The sequence below is a fragment of the Pocillopora damicornis genome, chromosome 13 (assembly GCF_964200805.1).
Source record: "Pocillopora damicornis chromosome 13, jaPocDami1.2, whole genome shotgun sequence".
NCBI classification, from domain to species: Eukaryota; Metazoa; Cnidaria; class Anthozoa; order Scleractinia; family Pocilloporidae; genus Pocillopora; species Pocillopora damicornis.
The window spans coordinates 11,216,841-11,225,747 of NC_142682.1; the positions used below are offsets into that span (position 1 = coordinate 11,216,841).

At 37.8% G+C, this 8,907-nt stretch overlaps 2 non-coding genes and 1 pseudogene across 2 annotated transcripts; 1 reads left to right on the forward strand and 2 right to left on the reverse strand.

The window, feature by feature from the left end:
* The first annotated feature begins 1,788 nt into the window (after positions 1-1,788).
* LOC149035483 (uncharacterized) lies at positions 1,789-3,022 on the forward strand (annotated as a pseudogene).
* Positions 3,023-3,851: 829 nt separating this feature from the next.
* On the reverse strand, positions 3,852-3,924 carry Trnaa-agc (transfer RNA alanine (anticodon AGC)). The gene has a single exon. It is a non-coding gene; the product is annotated as a tRNA-Ala (tRNA).
* Positions 3,925-4,852: 928 nt separating this feature from the next.
* Positions 4,853-4,925, reverse strand: Trnav-cac (transfer RNA valine (anticodon CAC)). Its single transcript has one exon. It is a non-coding gene; the product is annotated as a tRNA-Val (tRNA).
* Positions 4,926-8,907: the final 3,982 nt, after the last annotated feature.

Below are 8,907 nucleotides of genomic sequence, written 5' to 3' on the forward strand. Positions count from 1 at the left end.
AAGGCTGGACAGATTGCAGTAGTGTCTGCCCATTCTCCCAGCAAAAATGTAATGGTCACAAATGGAAAATGTTTCAAGCAGGGCTCGAACCTGCGACCTTCCAGGCGGCGAGCGTGATTAGCACTACACTACAGAAACCTGAACATCATTGAGGGTGGTTTATTTTTTCGAATAATAGGTTTTATATAAAAAATAAATAAGTAAGTGACAAGGAAAAAAAAAAGATGATTGACATGGAAATAATACTCTTCTTAGTAAGAAGAAGGCCTCGCGGGGGAATTTTAAGTGGACCACATTCGAGGTGCAAAACTAGCCTTCCCTAAATGAGTATCTATATAGACAGGCCTTTGAGAATATGAATGATGCTGTACATATCAATTTAACAAGCATTCTCTTTAGGCATCCTCCTTAAGAGTAGCGCAGTAATGCCATCCTTTTCCTTTTGCAATTAAATTTTATTATTTTTCGGCAATACAATTGACAGATAGTCACCTTGAAAGTGAACAAAGATAACCTAAGTATGCTAGGCCCTCGATTACTTTCTTTCCTATTCAAATTTGGCTGCTTTGATAAAATGAATGAAAAACGTGATCACGTGATTTCTTTTTGTTTATTCCATGTTAGGGGAATGTTGTCTTCTATTCCACTATTTCTTTTGTAATCTTGAGTGCAGCTACAATGTATTCTCACTGACTTTGCGTTAGAAACAATAAGGTTCACGATCAGTTAACTTTGCTTCTCTTCCGAGGTGCAGCTGCTTTAGCCTCGTCCCTTTACAATTTCTCGCATGCGTTCCTCAATCGGGGCACTATAAGATACCGAAGGAGTTAGTGAGGTTGTTTTTGGTGTTTGTCGTGGTAAATGGCAATGCTCACATAGCTATGGATTGTTCTACTACCAATGTACTTTGTTATTTGGGAGTATCTGCTTCTATGGTGAACTCGTGGCTGTTTGTACTTAAAGCCAATCATTCTGTGATTCCGGTGTAACAGGAAAAGTCCTCCCTTAGTGATCGAAAATCGGTGCGCCGTTTGGAATAAGATGCGCGCCCTTGCCAAAATTTTGAAGCTGCGCCAAAGCCACGAAATTTGCACATGAATCGCTACATTACTCGTTACTTCGCATATCCTCGAGTTAAAATTAACAGGATCATAAAAGCTGGCAAGTACCAATATATGTACCAATATATGTTCTACGGTTAGCTCCTTCTTTGTTCGGAAAGTAATAATAACAAAAAGATGTAAAGGAACCTGAAATTTTTTTCAAAACTACCGATTGTCTAAGCCACCTATTATTTATTGAATTAAATTCCCAAATGATAGCCAGAGGTCCTCGGTAGTATAGAATCCCTGCCTGTCACGCGGTTGATTCCCAGCCGGGAAGGTGGCCAACAAAATACTTGCTCTTTTTTCCAGGTGACTAGAAAAGGTCTTCTTTCATCCAATAAAAACCATTTTGTGGCATTCACAAAAAAAATGAGTTTGAAATCTTTAATTTTGCCTTTTTCTTTCCCGAATTAAGACATATTCTTTATTTCTTTTATTTCACACCTGAGCCGCTAAATTAAAGGGCCACGTTCTTGTACGAAATAGAGTAAAGCATAAGGCTAATTGCACTTCGGGTTTGTTAAAGTGACAATTGAAGGAGCCTCTACCGAGCTTAGTTGTATCGTAAAGAACACAAAGGAAGATTCTAACGGACAATAGAAATGCGAGACTCCCTTAACCAAAACTTAACAAAGCGAAATGAACACGTAATTTCGCGGCCACATTAACCAAAGAAAGTTAAATGAACAACGCAATTTTGCAGTCAGATTTACCAGAAAGGCTTTATTATATTGATTTTCAAGCCGCAGAAAGAGGTAAATTTACGGTTGATTAGAGTGAGGCGTATTTCTTCATTCAGTTATGTATCTAATTGATTATTTGTTTAATCATTTATTTACTAATAACTATTTGTTTTTAATACTTAGTGTATTCACCCTTTTTTTTATCAGGTGGGTGTTTTCTCATGTTTGTCCTTTGCATGTTAACATCATATATTTTCAGTTGTGTTCTAGTCTAAAATAAAGACAAAATACTTTTCCTCAGTCCCCGAGTATCTGTAATCTACAGCTTGCAGGGTAAAGAGCACCGTTCTGGCTTTCAAAGCGAATGCCACCATGCGTACCTATCTTGCAGGGTTCAAGGGTTGGAAACGATGGGCTTCATCATGTTATGTTTGCTGTTTACCTGTCAATCCTTTTCAGGTCGCAGTTTACTCACAGTGCCTGCTCAATGAAGCATATTCTCCGACTCCAATTATTAACGCTGTCTATAGTATTGATTGGGCGCAGCGGATGGTTGGTTCATCAAAAATGTCTGCATACCCTCTAGTTATTCAATGATTAATGTATCTTTGAGAAGTTTTAGTAAGCCAAAGGTCAAAAAGGATCCTGTGACCACTGAGATCTTACAAGCCCTCTTGATATCAAAGAAAAAAAATAAGTTTCCGTCTCTTTCTGATCTCAGACCAGAAGCTCTTTGCCTAATTGGTTACGAGAGGTTTTTCCGTTTTAATGAATTATGCCACATAAAAGCCTGCGATTTAAAGCTTTCCCCTCGTACGTTTCTATTTTCTTAGAATCTTCCAAGACGGAGCAATTCCGAGATGAGTCGTGGATTATTATTGCAAGGTCAAACCTTCCGACTTGTCCTGTCAAGGCTTTAGAGGACTATATATCAGCTTCACAAATTGACCCCTGAAGATGTACCTTTGTTTAGAGCTCTTGCTACTCTTCGTTCAAAACAGAAAGTACGGCGTCAGACGATTTAAGAGGACTCAAAGACGTTTCTAAAATTAATATCCACAGCCTTAGGGCAGGAGGAGCCACCAGAGCTGGAGCTTTTGATCGGCTTTTTAAGCGAAACGGTCTTTCAGCTGGCGAAACCGTTTCGCTAAGGACGGCAAAGACAATTTAACTTCTAGTTTATCAGAGATTTTGTATCGTAAGACCGTGCCCGGGAGGTCGGGAGAATTTTAGTCATTGGGCCAAGAATTTTCTCCTAATTTTTACCGTAAGGAGTGCGGTGGGGTTTATTATTTTTTTTTATCCTATGGATGATGATTCATCCTAGCTCTGTTTTTCGTAGTCTTTGGGATCTATAGGCCAAAATACTAGGAATAAAAAAAAAATGGTGGAATAAGAAAATATTCCTATTTGATGGCTTTATATATATAATACGAGCGCACATTTTGCTCATTGCTCGCATTTTTCCTCTTTTTCACGGAGTAGGAAAAGTATAGCGCATTTTGCAAATTATCCTCGCGTATCTTATGTTAAATGATCGAATAAGGTGTATGTTTGCGTTCAACACGAATATTTTCTGTGCATCTACCTCTTAGACAGCACAGCCCATGTGGTTCAGAAGCACTCACTTAAGCCATGATAAAATCACCTTTTACCATAGATAGTTTCAGTAACTTAATTGCTGTTTACAATCATCACATAACAGGAAGCTTCCTTCATGTAATTTAACGTTAAACATGAAAGCAATATCCTTCCGTCTTGCCAATGGAGAGAACTATGTCTTTCAACCGTTGCTTACATTGATACCTTTTCCTCTTTTTTCTTAAATTTTCCACATGAGCAGTTGACCTGCCGATTTAAGAAAGGATTCCACCTAGATCTGTACAAGTTTTGTTTTTATCTTTGACAGATAATCATTTTCACATGTTCTTGATCCTCTTCTTCAATTCTAGAGGAGATTCATGAATGAAAGACGTGAATTAGAAAAAAAAATTGAAATGAGCCTGAGTGGTGGATAAGCATCATTTCTCAAAAGAAGAATAAAACAAATGAAAAGCGCCATTGGAGAATCCGGGTATCGATCCCGGTACCTCCTGCATGCTAAGCGGGCGCTCTACCACTTGAGCTAACTCCCCAACACTGATCGTTCATGACTAGTCAACATTTTTTTGAGCTATAGCCCGCAATTCAATTACTAGATTTCAAGGAGACCTGACCGGTAGCAATCTTGGAATCTTGCTTTTCGGGATATATTTAGCCTTGGTTGGGATTTGGTTTACAACTACAACAGAGGGGGCTATTATTTTGGGTGAAATATGTAAAATAAAGGATTTTATCGTATAAACTGCGTTGTTGCACAAGGATTTTCAGCACTGAGAAAAACCGTAGCAACATACGTGAAAAAATACGATAATCTTTTCATCTAGCGGTGACGCGCATGTGAAAACGACCAGTGTCATTAGAGGGAGTAAATCTAATCAGCTTTGCATTATTGCTCAGATCCTGTAAAATGTTTTCCTCAAAAATAAAAAAGGCATCAATAGGACTTGAAGCCACGACTTCCTGTTTACTAGACAGGCGCTCTCACCAACTGAGCTACGACGCCCCGTGAGTTTCTTCTTTCTTAGAAAAATCTCTTAAATCACTTTAATTAACACCACGATAATTAACAATAGAAACCTCAATAGCTCCCGGTATCTTATATTGACCAGAGACAATGTGAAGGAGCAAGGCTAAGGCAACTGCTTCGCATATATCTAGACTTTCACCCTCCTTGTAGATAAGTTCAAATTTAGTGATCTTAAAGCTTCTTGTGTCTAGTGTAAAGTGCGTAAAGTCAACTATGACGAGAATTCATTGTAGATGCACTCAAGACTACAATAGGAACAGTGGAATATAGTTGAAAATTCCCAGCACTGCCAAGAAGGGTAATCAAAGGAAAGTAATCAAAATCAGATACGAGGAAAGAAAAAAGACAATCGAGAGCCTTGCATAGGCTTTCAAGTTGATTATCCATCAAACTTGATGTAGAAAAACAATAACTTTTGGACGCAAAACCGAAACTGTTTCTGGCAGGACTCAAACCTGCGACCTTCCGCGTGTGAGGCGGACGTGATAACCACCAAACTACAGAAACCCCCACATTCAGCCAGATGATTTTTATGGATAAATTATTGCAAACCATACGCGATGATTTATTTACAGGTTGACGCACTTAGCGAGTGAACTATCGGAGTTTACCCACACGAGTTCACTAACAATGAACGAGAAATTTCAAAACCGCAAGAGGCTTTGCCAAATGCGGTATTGAAAATTTCGAGTTCATTGTTTGTGAACGTGTACAGGTAAATCCCAATAATTCACGAGCAATGAGTGCATTAACATTTTTATTATTCAAATTGAATACACTGCACACATAAAAAACTGCATTGAAACCTGTTGACAACACGAAGAAACACCTAAAATAGCTTGAATGAAAAATTTAAAATTTGCAACGTTACCTTTCAAAACAGACATTCCCCAATCAGTTGCTTTTTTGGTGGTTTTAGGAATTGCATCATCAATAAGAGAATCGGTGTCTGTATCTGACAAATTGTCAAACTTTGAGTTAGCAGAAGCCATGGCGTAATGACAGTGGTGTGTTGAATTTACACCATGGCTATTACACGATAATGACGTCAAGGAGATCGTTTCGTCACAACCCAGTATCACTTGGTACAAATCAGCCAATCAGAAAATGGGAATTCGCATAGTGTATGAAAATTGAATAATAATAATAAAAAAAACCTCTGCTTAGTAAATCAGGAAGAAGAATTCAAGGAGAATTTGAAGTGTACGTGGAAAAACAGCTGGGTGAAGCTCGAGGAACAAAGCAAACCTTCCATGAAAGAGCACCAGTATAGTTAAATCAAAAACCTTCATCCTCCTATGATGAACGAAATACGTGATTTAGGAGAAAATATTATGAGCCTAACTGAAATTGAAGTATGCTCTCCTTGCACAAACAATGCATTGCTGATTGAAGATGGGGAATTTCTGAAATTTCTCCTGCATGTTAGGCGGGTGCTCTAAAACTTGAGCTAATTTGAGGATGCGCACTTTGTTCCATGCATTGTACTTGTTGTCTTTAATTATTTTGTCAGATTAACCGCTGAGTGAACTTGACCTTAAAAAAAATGACAAAAGGATTGAAATGGTGGTTTAGTGATGAAATTAAAAAGACAATCTGTTTGGAGAATCCGGGTATCGAACCAGGTACTTCCCGCATCCAGTGGACGCTCAAACTTTTGTGCTAAAACCCCGTCTAATAGCATGAGCTGAATGACGTTCTGCAACTTTAAAACTCGTCCAAGTTGAAAAAAAACCCAGGGTTCGAAATGATACCTGAAGAATGAAATACTTGCAATCTGTCTTATGTGTTTTCTCGAGAAAGGAAATTGGTGGCGGACGGCCTTGAAGGGCATTCCCCTTCGTTCGCTATTTAAATATGTTCCGCCCCGAAAGGTTTCGCTCCTTAGCTAATTTCGAACTGGAAAATGGCTACGGATTTTGCCTACAGTCTGCCTACATGACAATGATTTTGAAGGGAATCTCAAGGACGTCTCAACAAGTTTGTCTGTTGAAGTCCAAATGCATAAGAAAGAGAAGTACCAAGAATGAATCATTCAAGCTTATGTTCCGAGAAAATTTGACCAATTTTTAGGTCTGGAAAGAAGGAGTTATGAAATTGTGGTTGAAAAGAACTCAGTAGTACATCACTACCACAGATTCTAACGAGTACCCCGCTGTAGAACGTTATTGAATTAATGATCGTAAAAAAATTTCATTTTCATTTTATCATTTCAGAAAAATGCTTTAAAAGCTCACTTCACACGACTCCGCGAAGAAAAACACGGCGATCAAAAGAAGTTAAAGAGGATCGCAAAACCATATGTATATTCGCGTGAGAATGCCAACAGTAGTCACACTATTTTATTAAAAGACAATGAACAGATCGTTAGAGACCAACTGCAAATGTGCGAGACCCTGAATTACTACCCAGCTACACTAAGTTAGTAGAGCGCAAATGACGCGCGAATCGAATCGAATCGAATCACACACACGCATGCACACACACACTCATTGGCTGCTACTGGCAGTCAATTTTCTACAGTCCCTTGTTTATACTCTATGCAACCCCCCCCCCCCACCCCTTTCATACTCTTGCGGTATTTCTGAATCCAGTATCAAGTGCGTCACTTGTCCGTATGAACTCAGTATTCTACAATTATTTATGACCTCGCTTATTGCATCCAAACTCAGCAGACAATTCTGGAGCTCAAAGAGACAGAGAGCTAAGGTCTCAGATTTCTCTTCCAACTTAAAGACAGCTCGTTCAGTAACAATTTATTCATAAAATTCCTGTAAGATACACTGAGGGTTTCTGTTCATAAAGGTGCACGGAGTACATAGATTTAAAATATTTTGAGTAACTTCCTCGGATATTTCTTTAAGAAGAGTACTTAAGGTATTCGCTTTAATTCTTTCCGCGACGCGAAACGATTTAAATATGCTTTTCTCTAGATAAAACGAGAAGTAAAGTATTTTTCTTGGAAAAGAACTTGATTGGAGTTAAATTTATTGCAAGTACTCTTCAGGTGAGGAAAGATAATGAACAAATGTATAGCATATTACGATCGAAAGACGAGAAAATTGGAAAAAAAAATTACATAAAGGATACATATTGTTGATGTGATTTCTTTAGCTTTGTATCTCCCTCTGGTGATTTCACTGGACACCTACGCTTTTGGCTTCAAAAATATTAAGTACTGAATTGGCGGGAGTTATTTACTGTTATTATTTTTAGAAACTTTATGAAGTTGTCACGGTGAGAGCGGAAAATGAAACTTTGAGAGAACTGTAACGCTAACGAGAATATGACCACAAACAAATGTGTATTATATTGAACGAGGGATATATCGAGTTGATTGCTTGAAGAGAAATTGCATTGGTTCAATATGACTCACAGTGTGAATTCATCCTTATCGATTCAGTTTTGGGAGAGAGTAACATGTCCTGCTCTGAGGAGAAAAGGGATTTTGCGGATCGCGGGTGTTTTGCACTTAAAGAGAAAGAGCTGAATTTAAATTACAGAATTAATTAATCGCCATGGAGAAACATGTAAACAAGGAATAATCATCATCAAAAGAATAAAAAACAAACAAACAAACAAACAAAAATACAAGCACAATAACTTTCTTATAGAAGAACAGCAATTTTAATCACGAAACTGGGCATTAGACGAGGTTAGATTTTTCAAACTCGTGAGTATGTTACCTTCATTTTTTCATCGAAATTGTTGTAAACCAAAACGTTATTCTCAATATTTTGAGGCATGTAGAATTAATAAATGACCTCGTTTGGAGAATAGAGGGATTCCGAGGATCAATTTTCATTCTGCAACTGATTAGAGCTGTAGAGCTCATGTTATTTATAATGAAAGATCGCAATCTTATTTTTCTTGTGGCCGACAACAATCAACTTTAATACAGTTGAATTTTCTCGGCTTATCGTTCTCAGATGCCGAAATGTTTCGTTGGTTTCTCTCATTTGGCTCGTGGTTCAATAGTTTGCACGCGATGCAATTTCCTAAATCCTTAAACTCCTGCAAGTAATATAACTTGTAACTTATCCCTGTAATATAAATACATTATCCAGCAAACAGGCAATGAGAATACTCAAAGTTTTATTTGGTAGAATTCGTTGTCTTTTAACTAACACCCAATTTCCGTATCTACTTTGAAAGGAAACATGTAGCCGCTAGAGGAGAGAATTAACAATTAGATCACGGGAGTAAAAGATTTAAATGTACTTGACCGTTATGCGACAGGAACGTGTGATGAGCATGTGACAGAGCTAGATAACGTGTTGTATATAATCATAGCTCTTGTCAAAGTCAAAACCAGCAAATATATCTCGAAAACAAACGAAATTTGAAACAAAGCTCGAGGTTGAAAGAAAAATACACAATTCCTAAGTTTCTTTTGATATCGTAACATTTCCGATATATGGTAAGAATAACGGCAATATGGTTGTCGGTGAAATACCAGAATTTTTTCAGTTTCCAAAACGTGACATAT